This window comes from Theropithecus gelada, chromosome 8, assembly GCF_003255815.1.
Source record: "Theropithecus gelada isolate Dixy chromosome 8, Tgel_1.0, whole genome shotgun sequence".
NCBI classification, from domain to species: Eukaryota; Metazoa; Chordata; class Mammalia; order Primates; family Cercopithecidae; genus Theropithecus; species Theropithecus gelada.
This window is the reverse complement of record NC_037676.1, coordinates 84,272,202-84,285,613: the sequence shown is the minus strand read 5'-3', so window position 1 is coordinate 84,285,613 and position 13,412 is coordinate 84,272,202.

Sequence of the window (13,412 nt, the reverse complement as noted above, 5' to 3'; positions counted from 1 at the left end):
TGCCTAAGCTAATGTCTAGAACGGTTTTCCCAATGTTATCTTGTATAATTTTTACTGTTTCAGGTCTTAGATTTAAGTCCTTGATCCATCTTGAGTTGATTTTTATATAAGGTGAGAGATGAAGATCCAGTTTCATTCTTCTACATGTAGCTTGCCAATTTTCCCAGCATCATTTGTTGAATAGGCTGTCCTTTCCCCACTTTATGTTTTATTTGCTTTGTCAAAGATCAGTTGGCTGTAATTATTTGGCTTTATTACTGGGTTCTCTATTCTGTTCTATTGGTCTACGTGCCTGTTTTTATTCCAGTACCATGCTGTTCTGGTGACCATAGCCTTGTAGTATAGTTTGAAGTTGCATAATGTGATGCCTCCAGATGTGTTTTATTTGCTTAGTCTTGCTTTGCCTATATGGGCTCTTTTTTGGTTCCATATGAATTTTAGGATTGTTTTTTCTAGTTCTGTGAAGAATGATGGTGGTATTTTGATAGGAATTGCATTGAATTTGTATATTACTTTTGACAGTATGGTCATTTTCACAATATTGATTTTACCCATCCATGAGCATAGGACGTGTTTCTATTTGTTTACATTGTCTATGATTTCTTTCAGCAGTGTTTTGTGGTTTTCCTTGTAGAAGCCTTTCACATCCTTGGTTAGGTATATTCCTAAATTTTTTTTTTTTTTTTTTTTTTTGCAGCTATCGTAAAAGGAGTTGTGTTCTTGATTTGATTCTCAGTTCGGTTGCTACTGGTGTTTAGCAGTGCTACTGATTTGTGTATATTAATTTTGTATCCTAAAACTTTACTGAATTCATTTATCAGATCTAGGAGCATTTTTTCTTTTGCCTATCCCACCTAAAAACTCTCAGTCAACTTTTAAAAAATGTTTTCTCCATCCATCACGTTATTTTTATTCCTATTATCGCTGCCCTGGTCTAGGTGCTTTCCATTACATTCTTCGGCTATTGAATTACCTCCAAATAAGTCTCCCTGGCTTCAGTTTTATTTTACTCCCCCATCAATCATCCCAATTTATCACAGTCAGAATGGCCTTCCTAAAAATGGAAGAGTTTAAGACTTTACCACAAAGCTTTTCCAGTGCTTCACACACTGCATTTTCACAATAGAAACTATTTAACATATACTTGTAAAATAAAAAAATACATGTTATTCAGAATATCTACCATGGCACTTTTCGTATGAGAGGCACTCAATACTTAGAATAAATTTTCTAATTGATGTTAATTTTTAATAGATCTTGAAGTAGAAGACCTGAAAACTGAGAAATATGAATATATTGCTCACAAAGAGGGTAATCAGATTTAGCTTCCAAAATGTATCTGAACAATGTTCCAGCAATGCTCCTGGGATGCTAAAAGGCTCCTTTTAGCAGCTTAAGTTCTAACTTCATCACTTTCAATTAGTTAATTATTTGTTTAGTTTCATCTAAGTGAAGTTTCCCATAGATCCAAATGTTTCATCCAAATTCCTGATATTTTTCTGTAAGATTTTAGGTATATCAGTATCATAGCCTTTGTTAAACAGAAATACACATGTATGCACATACACATATGGGCACACATACACACATACATTTAACGAATTAATTTCAAAAACACAAAATCAAGCTTTATGCTCATTATAATATTTTATTTCTTAAGATGGATATTTCTTAAAATTCAAGGAGTAGAACGTCCTTGAATAGTTTTACTTGCTTTCAGGGTAAATTAGAACAACTGAAATCCCCTCCTAGAATTCTAAATACCCTAAAGTCAAGCCATAGAGAAATGACTCTAAACAATTTTGTCTAGTAGGCAATTTGACACCCCAAGGAAATTAGAAAGCCAATTACTTGAGTAATATAAACTCCTGCTGTAAAGAAGAAAAATCCAAAAAAAACTAGTCTCAAATAAAATAGAGGGAACAATAATACTACATAACAAGGATGAAGGTGATGTTTTTTAATTTCTTTTCTTTCTTTGTGGTTCAAGCTATACCAGTCATGTATGATAGTTACATAATTTTATCTCTCTAATCAGCAATGACCATTTTGCCAATGAGAATGATTTCAATACAAGGTCAAAAACAGTGTGAATGGTTCTATAAGAAAAAATTATTTGAAAAAAGTTCATTTAAGACCGTTTACTATCACAGAGGCAGAAAACTGTTTCTATTATCCACATTAACCAGCATTGCTGCTTTAAGTCCAAAGCACAGTTGCCAAGAATGATGTGAGTCATTAAGCTGCAAGCAGATACTAAGACTCAGAAGGTCCAGGGCATTGCACACCATTCCAGTATACTGCAGCCCATAACGTCTAGGCAATCAAAGGTCAAATGAAGGGAGCACAAGTCTACTATTATGGAAGATTATTTGGCACACACTGTCAATTTCACTGTCTTCCCTGGTGGTCAACAGTATTAACCTGAAATGCTATAAATTTTATACAAAACTTGTCACAGGAAGCATGATCCCTTTAGAGAAAACTTGTGAATTGCCTATAACATGAGTAACTTGTTATTGCATGCCAATTCACTCCTTTTGGATGACAGTTAATGCCCTATTTTGAGTGAAAAGAGACCTAACAATTTCACTACTTCCAATTTTTACATCACCACACGCTGATCTCTGGACAGTCAAATCAAAGAGTGAGAAAGCCCAGTCAGGAAGAAGTACAGCACCTAGCATCGTCTCCTCCTGCACACAGCCAGAAGGAATGGAATACAAAAGAGAGAACCACATCTTATTATATATGAGCCAGAAGAATGCATATTTATTGCTCTAACTTTCAAAAGGAAACATTTTAAAATTGGGAAGAAATAGACCTGTGAATATACTAAAATTCATCACGTAATTTAATGGTTTTCCAATATCTTCAGTCTCTCCCTTTATAACTTCCTCTCCTATTTTGCCTTCAAACTTGTTATTTACTACATTATTTTTTAATCACCTCATGCTACCAGTAGTACAAACCACTGTTCTCTCTGTTTCCAACACTCAAATTTCAGCTTCTTTTATACCTTCATCCCTTACTGTTCACTCTTGGAACTCCATGCTACAGTTGTCCCCAATTTGGGCCAATTTCCCAATGGGAACTATTCATTCATTCATTCATTCATTCATTCATTTCATTCATTCCTGGACTTTGCAAATGCTGCTTCTCACTTGAAAAGGCTTCCCGTTTGACCTTATTATTTAACTAACCCTTAATCTAATTACTTCCTCTTCCAGATCTATTGATCATCCAGTTAGGTGCAACTTCTGTAGGCTCTTGTTGTACATTATTCTTATTTCTATATTATCACGTTTTATGTTCTATTTTGTCACATTATTTGACTGAAGACTACACTCTCCTTAAAGAAAGGGACTGTTTTTTACTTCTCTATCCCTGGCCTAGGCAGTCCCCGGCACACAACAGGTACTGAATAAAAATTATTGAATAAATAAGTCCAAATAAATAAGATATATTTTAAAAAATTATTTAACTGTGCTTTTGATCCAGCAATTCATTCTCCAGGAATGAGGTAGCACATTAGACAACCAGGTGTGTGTTTTTGTTTCTTTTCCAACATGGCAGAATGGAGGATTTTCAGCATGCCTGAACAATCCCTGGAAAGGTCCCAGGTCTGGGTAAATGCCTGTAGCTTTTCCCGGGGCCTTAACTTACTTTTATGAGCTGGATGGTGTCACAAGAGCTGTTTGTCAGTGTTCTCCTCCCTGGCATCTAGGGTGTCCTTCATGATTCCAGTGGATTCACATTTTCCTTTCTGATTTAAAGCTCACAGAGTTGATCTTTATGCACTATCTTGCTATTCCCAAGTGGCTGAGGTGTGCTGAAAATCCTCCATTCTGCCATGTTGGAAAAGAAAAAAAACACACACCTGGTTGTCTAATGTGCTACCTCATTCCTGGAGAATGAATTGCTGGATCAAAAGCACAGTTAAATAATTTTTTTAAATATATCTTATTTATTTGGACTTATTTATTCAATAATTTTTATTCAGTACCTGTTGTGTGCTGGGGACTGCCTAGGCCAGGGATAGAGAAGTAAAAAACAGTCCCTTTCTTTAAGGAGAGTGTAGTCTTCAGTCAAATAATGTGACAAAATAGAACATAAAACGTGATAATATACAAATAAGAATAACGTACAACAAGAGCATACAGAAGTTGTACCTAACTGGATGATCAATAGATCTGGAAGAGGAAGTAATTAGATTAAGGGTTAAATAATAAGGTCAAACAGGAAGCCTTTTCAAATGAGAAGCAGCATTTGCAAAGTCCAGGAATGAATGAAATGAATGAATGAATGAATGAATGGTTCCCATTGGGAAACTGGCCTAAATCGGGGACGACTGGAGCATGGAGTTCCAAGAGTGAAGAGTAATGGGACCTAGGCATTGAGGGAACATACCTCAAAGTAATAAAAGTCATTGATGACAGACACACACCAATATCCTACTAAACAGGTAAAAGCTGGAAGCATGGCCCTTGAGAACTGGAACAAGACAAGGATGCCTATTCTCATCTCTCCTATTCAGCATAGTACTGGAAGTCCTAGCCAGAACAATTGGGCAAGAGAAAAAACTAAAAGGCATCCAAATAGCAAAAAAAGAAGTCAAACTATCTCTCTTCACTGACAATATGAGTCTATACTAAGAAAAGCCCATAGTCTCCATCCAAACACTGATAGATCTAGTAAACAACTTTAGCAAAGTTTCAGAATACAAAATCAATGTATAAAAATCAGTGGCATTTCTATACACCAATAATTTTCAAGCTGAGAGCCAAATCAAGAACACAATCCCAGTTACAATAGTCACACACAAAAATAAAATACATCAAAATACATCCAACCCAAGGAGATGAGAGATCTCTACAAGGAGAGCTCCAAAACACTGCTCAAAGAAGTCATCATACACAGGCTGGGTATGGTGGCTCACACCTGTAATCCTAGCACTTTGAGAGGCTGAGGTGGGTGGATTGCTTGAGGCCAGGAATTCAAAAACCAGCCTGGCCAAAATGGTGAAACCCCGTCTCTACCAAAAGTACAAAAAATTAGCCAGACGTGGTGGTAGGCACCTGTAATCCCAGCTACTTGAGAGACTGAGACAGGAGAATTGCTTGAATTGGGGGTGGAGATTGCAGTGAGTAGAGATCACGCCACAGCACTCCAGCCCGGGCAACAAGAGTGAAACTCTGTCTCAAAAAAAAAAAAAAAAAGGGGAATTATCATAGATAACAAAAATAAATGGAAAAACATTCCATGCTCATGTATTGTAAGAATCAATATCATTAAACTGGCCATATTGCCCAAAACAATTTACAGATTCAATGCTATTCCCATCAAACTACCAACGTCAATTTTCACAAAATTAGAAAAAAACTGTTCTATTAATAAATTTCACGTGGAACCACAAAATAGCCCAAATAGCAAAAACAATTCTAAGCAAACAGAACAAAGTTGGAGGTATCACATTACCTGACTTCAAACTATACTGTGAGGTTACATTGACCAAAATAGCATGAAACTGTTACAAAAACAGACGCATAGACCAATGAAACATGATACAGAACCCAAATATAAAGTCACACATCTACAACCATCTGATATTTGACAAAGTCAACAATGGGGAAAGATATCTACTAAATAAATGATGCTGAGATAGTTGGCTAGATTCATTCAAAACCATGAAACTAGACCCCTACCTTTCATCATATACAAAAATTAACTCAAGATGGATTAAAGATTTAAATTCAAACAATAAGATCCTGGGGCGGCGGTGGGGGGGAACAAAAAACAAAAAACAAAAAAAAAATACCTAGGAAACATTATTCTGGACCTGGGCCTTGGCAAATAATTTGTGACTCAGTCCCCAAAAGCAATTGCAACAAAAACAAAAATCAACAAGTGGGACCTAATTAAACTAAAGAGCTTCTGCACAGCAAAAGAAACTATCAACAGCATAAACAGACAACCTACAGAATGGAAGAAAATATTTGCAAACTATGCACTTTCTCTTTCATGGAAAATTAAAGTACAAATTTTATTACGACTTTAAGTATGTTAAATTATATGTTTATATGAAACATTTACCTTAAAAATGTTTTCTAAAAGGTTCATTGTGATAAATTCTGTGAGATAAGATTTTAGGATCTATATTTATTCTACTTTTCATATGATTTAAATGTTTTATTAATTTATTGTTTTAATTTTTTAATGTTTGTATTGAAAAGCTATTTCCTCAAAATGTTAATTCTTCTTCTTATATTTCTTTTCAAAATCAAAAGAAATACAGAGGGTATTATGTTGCTGTTTTTATTTAGTGTGATTTTTTTTTCTTTGCTTTAAAATAGCTAATGACCTGTAGTTAAATAATAAACCAAGGAATACATAACACAAAAACTTTATAATTTAAAGTAAAGCATAAATTTCTCATTCTTTTCTTTTAACGATATGATCAGAAAGCAAAGATTTTCTATGTTCTTACAGATTTGCTTCCTAACCATATTAGGAAAGAGAAAAAAAAAGTGAAGAAAAAAGCAAAAAAAAAAAAAAAAAAAATGAAGAATGGATGAGACAAAAATAAGGCTGACATATAAAGATGGAACAAGCGCTTTCAAATTTATTCAATCTCATTCCTCTTTGAAAACCTATCAAAAAATATAGATCATTACCAGAAAAGAAAAATGTTTATTCATACAGCATCTGCAAATTTTAGTAAGTTTATAGATTCCATGAAACACATGCATACTATGAAAGAAAAAAATTATTCAATTACACCTGACAAAGTATAGTAAGGAAGGACTTATTCAAGGCCATTGGAAAAGGTATAGGAACCTCTGCAATGAGATTTTTCATCAGAGAGAGATACTGGGTTTGACCTCAAATACAGCATGAGCAAGTGAAAATGTATAAACAAGAATTAAGGCAGGTATAAGTTGATGGGAAATTACTAAAAGGAAACATCAGGAAGAAGGGAGATTCTGGCTAACCTGACCTAACAGAATTCTTGCTGAAAACAGACCAGAGTGATAAGATATCACCTGAGGGATGGTAGAGGAAGGAACCCAACCAGATATTTGGGGTGATCAGATATTGAGGGTGGGAGGTTCTTGCTAAAATGACTTGGCAAGTTTTTTGCAAAAACTAGATTTTACAAGTAAGCGCACAGATTGGTTTACAAGGTTCAGGAGCCTGACTAAAATTTGGTAAAGCACAGAATCTGTGTCAATACATCAGAACAACAACAATCAAAGATTTAAAGGACAAAAGAACTGGTAACTACACACAGTTAGACACAAAAATAAGAAGAAACAGAACACAGTTGCAGATTGCCTGTAACAAATCTTTCTTGTATCCTTTAATTATAGTTACTACCAACAGATTTTTAAACCAAGAAAGTCTTTACAACTTCAGACAGGAGTAGGAAGTAACATTTCTTTCTACTTGCCTAGGAAGAATATTTAAAAAAAAAAAAAAAAAAAAAAAGTGAACTCCAGATCTGGATGTAAAAATGCTGATGTGAATACCTGTGCCTATGCCTTAATATTTACAAAAGATAAGAAGACAGTTACTTCACAACAGGTGAAGTACTTTGAACAGAAGGTCTTAAAGTCAAGCATTGTGATTTTGGAAGCCTGGTTCCCTTAATTTGGTGCTAAAAACTTTGGAAGGGTGGGAGGTAAAGAAAAGGTAGAGAAACGAAGGAAAAAGCTTTCATCAAAATTCAATATTTTTAAGTTAAAAGAGAAACTAGAGAATTTTGCAGAATGACAACTGAGGACTAACTTAAATCATTTATATCTGAAGAGCAGTTTGCCAATTTTTACTTATGCTGTAACTCAAAAAACTAAAAGTTTGTTATATAACCAACTTTATATAGCAAGATAGAGTTCGTTATTTTGTCTGTAACTCATCTATTCTTCCTACTGTGTCCCCCACTATTTGTATAAGTAAATACCCAATCTAATCTAAAGTTTAGTCTCCAAAAAAAAAACCTTCAGGATATGTTTGGTTTCTGAGATAAAAATTCTGTCACAGATAACTTTCCTCCAGCAGCTTCTCTCCTTAGGATGGAAGCAGTAGTGCTGCTCACAGGCTCTAGACTAGAAACAGAGGCAAACAACTTAGGGTTTTTGAATGCTAATTCCTTGACAATCCCGGTCTCCAGTACATAAGTCTGCCCTTGGTAAGCTTTTGGTTCATTCTTCTTGAGTTGAAGCCATGTTTCTGCTTGGAGTCCAGGCCTAGAAGGTCTTGCTGTATTTCCCACTGATATTACAGATACTTATAAGGTCTGACTTTGATTCTACTGCTTCCTGGAACAGATAATCTATCTGTGGCCTAAACAGCCACACTATTAGCCCAGTGCTTTCTGTCAAGTTCTTTCTGTCAAATGCTTTCTCTCAGGCATTTTATCGGGGATGTGGTAATGTCCCCAGCTGGTATGAGTCATTCTGCGGGGTCCAAATCCAGCTTCCTCCTGGCGTCTCAAACAGAGGTATGAGGAGGACTCCTCTCTGCACGTCGTGATACTCTCATTTATTGGACACACTATCTCTCCAAGTTGAAGTATGAGGAACCGAAGTTGAGACCCCTGCATTTGATCACTTCACACATCACTTTCTGTTTCTCCTTCCTACAATCCATCAAGAGTTAGAAAGGGGAGAGTTTTCCCCTTTTCTTCTCCCCTTCTATCTCCCTAGATTTCCCCAGCTTAGAAATTCAGTGATTAGCCTGGTGAGCAATATTTCTCCAAAGAGCCATAAACTCAACCTTCAGCAAACAATAACCTGGCTTGCAAAGGTAAAGTATAGATGCAAAAGCTCTCCTTTTAAATTTCAGAATCTGAAGCCTCTTTGTGTATTCATGGATTCCTAGGAGGACAAGAGTGAATAAAGGCTCAGAAGGTCAAAAAGACAATCACAGTTTTTAAAATAAGCTCTTAACATTGTTCTATTTGTTCTCTATCCAATGTCAACTCTTCTTGTCCCCCTACATAAAGCAATTAGGCACCCCTTAACAGCAAACATTATAGGAAACATCAACAAAAGGCTATAGATAGAAATGATATCAATGCCTGCCTCCTTCTCTACTTTCCTCACTTCAGTGCATGGTAGGATGGCTGCAATGCACAGTTAAAGCAAAGTTCATTGTTTTTCCTCAACCAGAGTACAGCTTCCAAGACCTCTATTTGGATGCTGGAGGTGAGATTCAGTGGAATTGCGTTGAGTCTCAGGGCATCACCTTGACTGGTAGCAGGAGAGCGACTAACACTATTTGAATTAGTTCAGCCAATGTACAAAATTATATAGGTCCTCTCTCAATGTTTGTCAATCAGACAGCACAACCAGTTTTTATAGTTCTCTTTCTCTCAAGGCTCTTAGATTTCCTTCTGAGATTGAAGAAGAGGAGACACAGGTTGTCTATTAGCTCAACTACACTATTTATACTTTAAATGGCAAGTTTAACAAATCAGAATATTGTGCTTGAATCCTGTCTACCAATACTAGGTTGTCTTTAATTCATGAGTATATATGCTATCTAAATTTTGAACAGTAGCATGGCCTTGCCTCTTTTTTCTAAGCTCTAGGGCAGGGGTTTCCAATCTTGTTTTTGTTTTGTTTTGTTTTGTTTTTTGTTTTTTTGCTTCTTGGTTTTTTTGTTTGTCTGTTTGTTTGTTTTCAGATGGAGTCTCACTCTGTCACCAGGCTGGAGTACAGTGGCGCGATCTTGGCTCACTGCAACCTCTACCTCCCGGGTTCAAGCAATTCTCCTGCCTCAGCCTCCCAAGTAGCTGGGACTACAGGTGTGTGCCACCACGCCCAGCTAATTTTTGTGTTTTTAGTAGCGATGGGGTGTCACCACGTTGGCCAGGATGGTCTCCATCTCTTGACCTTGTGATCCAACTGCCTCGGTCTTCCAAAGTGCTGGGATTACAGGCATGAGCCATCGTGCCCAGCCTGGGGTGTCCAACGTTTTGGCCTCCTTGGGCCATATTGGAAGAAGAATAATTTTCTTGGGCCACACATATAATACACTAACACTAACAATAACTGATACACGAAAAAGAAAGAGAATATCATAATGTTTTAAGGAAGATTATGAATTTGTGTTGGGCTGTATTCAAAGCCTCCCTGGGCTGCATGCGACCCATGTAGATTGGACAAGGTTGCCCTAGGGGAAAATTCCCATACACAAATGAAACTCTTTATTTTTCCTTTTTCATCGCAATTCCCAAGTTGGGAGTCTTTAGAAATTAAAGATGGTAAAGAGATTAATGGTGGGAAGCAGCAGAAAAGACAACAAAGTCCAAGTCTAATTTTCTAATCACCTTGGAAAAACCAGATGTTCTATGAGGGATGACATTTGAGAGCATAGTGAGAATTAAATAACAGTTTGCAGCTGTGGATGATGGGGTTCCTGGATGTTCCTATATCTAGTGAATAGTGAATTGAAAGAAGTTTATCCGTGGTCAGAGTATACTGGAAAGCACTTCCAGAGGATATTTGGAGAAAAGAGATCCAATCTGCTAGGACAGGGTTTGCAAAGTGATCGTCATGCCAAGAGGTTTGCTCCACAGTAATCACAATAGGGCTGTCACGTGGTCAGGCAAGTTGCCAATGCTTCTGTAGAAGTTGTCAAAACATTTCAGCTTCTTGACAACTTTCTCACTAAATCCTTGTGAGAATTAGTGCAAAATATTATTTCATAAAAGTTCTGAAAACCCAAAATACTCCAATGGCAAATTTTACTTTATGTTCTAAGCATTCCCCACTGAGGTTCATTGAAGGTGTATACAGAGGTTTGTTCATCTCTGGCCAACCCCAGGTGTAACACTGGAAGGAAGGAAGGAAGGAAGGAAGGAAGGAAGGAAGGAAGGAAGGAAGGAAGGAAGGAAGGAAGGAAGGGAGGGAGGGAGGGAGGGAGGGAGGGAGGGAGGGAGGGAGGGAGGGGAGGGAGGAGAGGGAGGATGAGCATGCAATGTTAGACAGACATAGCACTGCCCTTTTCTTGAGTGATATAAAATATAATAATAAATCATGTCAATCACTAACAGAGAACTCCTTAAGGAGTAAATGATGGAAAGATGAAACAAAATAAGTATCTTTGAAGCTAGCAGTATTCTGAATATTTGAGAAGGACTGGGTCTGGACATGAAGAAAATCCTTAGATGGCTGTAGATTTGACCATGGCAGGCCAATCTCTCTTCACCAAGGAGTCGCAAGTGTCTTTAGTGCCCATGGGGAATACAGGCTGAGAATAGTCCAAATATTCAACATGAACCTCAGACACTATGGCTCTGGGAACCTCACTGATTCACAGCTAATATTGCAAAAGCCGATGCTACAACACAAAGAGCTCTGTACTCTGCAGGGTGTGGGTGTGCACAGATACCATGAGTTCACATAAGTGTACATAAGCAGAAGGATCCATCTTGTTTTGTCACCTTTTGTGTATGATACTTAGTAACTTTGGATAGCTCTCTCCTAATTACAAAAATAGAAAAATGATTAAACAATTTTGGAAAAGTACACAAAAATCACATTAAAAAAAGAAACAAAAATCACTTATAATGCCACAAACAAGAAATATTTATTATTACTATTGTTGTATATATCTTTGAAGATTTGTTGCATTGGGATTATACTATGCATAATATTTTATACACTATTCATATATTAATGTGCCCTGGATGTTATTGTATGTTATGAAGTATATATTTCCTTTTGCCATGAGTCATTAATGCCTACAAGTATTCCCATCATATAGATATAAGGTTTTTAATAATATCTTGTGGCTGTAAATATGGGTTACTTTTATTTTGCTTTATGTTTGCTATTAAGTATTAATTCTCTAATTCACACTCATGGTTATTTCCTTAGGGTAAATTCTGGAAGAAAAATTACTAGATCAAAAAACATTATCATATAAAATATTTTTTTTTATTCACAGATTGTTCTACGCATATGTTGCCTCAATTTTTCTTCCCATTTAATTAATTAATTTATTTCAGAGAAAGAGTCTCATTCTGTCATCCTGGCTGGAGTGCAGGGGTAGCCTCAAGCAATTCTCTCACCTCAACCTCTCAGCAGCTGGGATTACAGGTGGGAACCACCAGTCCCTCTTTAATGTTTAAGTCTTATTTACTTAACTGTTTCCAACGCTGGTTATCCTTTTTTCCTCAAGATTTCACATTCTAAAATGTAAAATATATGTATTTATATTTTTATTTTCTTTACTCAATTGTGAGATTAATCAACTCACATTCTTTTTTTTTAAAATTTTGTATTGTTTTATTGGTTTATGTCCTAACTACTTTTGGTGTATGTTTTCATATTAATTTTTTCATTATTTTCTGTATGGCCTCTTTATTTAAAAAGAATATTCACTCTTAGGTTTGGGGAAAAAGCTGTATTAAGAACATTTAATATGAGATATATCCTTTCAATAATTTTTAAGTGTACAATACAATATTGTTAACTATAGATATAATGTTGTATAACAGACCTCTCAATCTTATTAATCTTGTATAACTGAAATTTAAGCTTTTAAACTTTCATTTATGATATGTTGAGATATAAAAGTTTTGCATTTTTATGTAGGCAAATGTACCAGTTACCGTTGTTTTGGCTTATTATAAGTTATGATTTAAGGTAAAGATATAGTTTATTAATAGGTAGTAATGTTTGCAGCATTTCTGTTTAAACTGTGATTTTACTACTGGTTTGAAACTTTATCATATACTAAATTCCGATGGCAATGAAGCCTGTTTCTGACATTTGTATATAGTCCCATTAATTTGACTGTTGGGATTTGGTGATAGTGGCATTCTGTTTTGATTATGATAGCACTATTTTATTTTATTTCTATTATCTATTTATTTATTTTTGAAACAGTCTTATTCTGTCACTTAGGCTGGAGTGCAGTGGCACAATCTTGAATCACTGCAATCTCTCCCTCCTTGGCTCAAGTGATTCTTCTGCCTCAGCCTTCAGAGTAGCTGGGACTACAGGCACCTGCTACCACACTGGCTAATTTTTGTATTTTTAGTAGAGACGGGAATTCACCATATTGGCCAGGTGAGTCACAAACTCATCACATCAAGTGATCCACCCACCTCGGCCTCCCTAAGTGCTGGGATTACAAGCAGGAGCCACCGTGTCCAGCCTTGACACTATTTTAATATTAAGTGCTGGTGCCCCCATGTCTTTCTCATCTTTCATAAAAAGAAATGTATATCATTCACACTTATTTTTTTATCTTCTATTAAACTTCTGTATGACTTGAAGTTCCAAAAAAGTTATTGGGAGGTATGCAATAAAATTGAATTACATTTTTTAATTAATAGAATAAAACTGAGATTTTTACAATATTCATACCTATCATGGAAATCTACGTGTTATTTAATC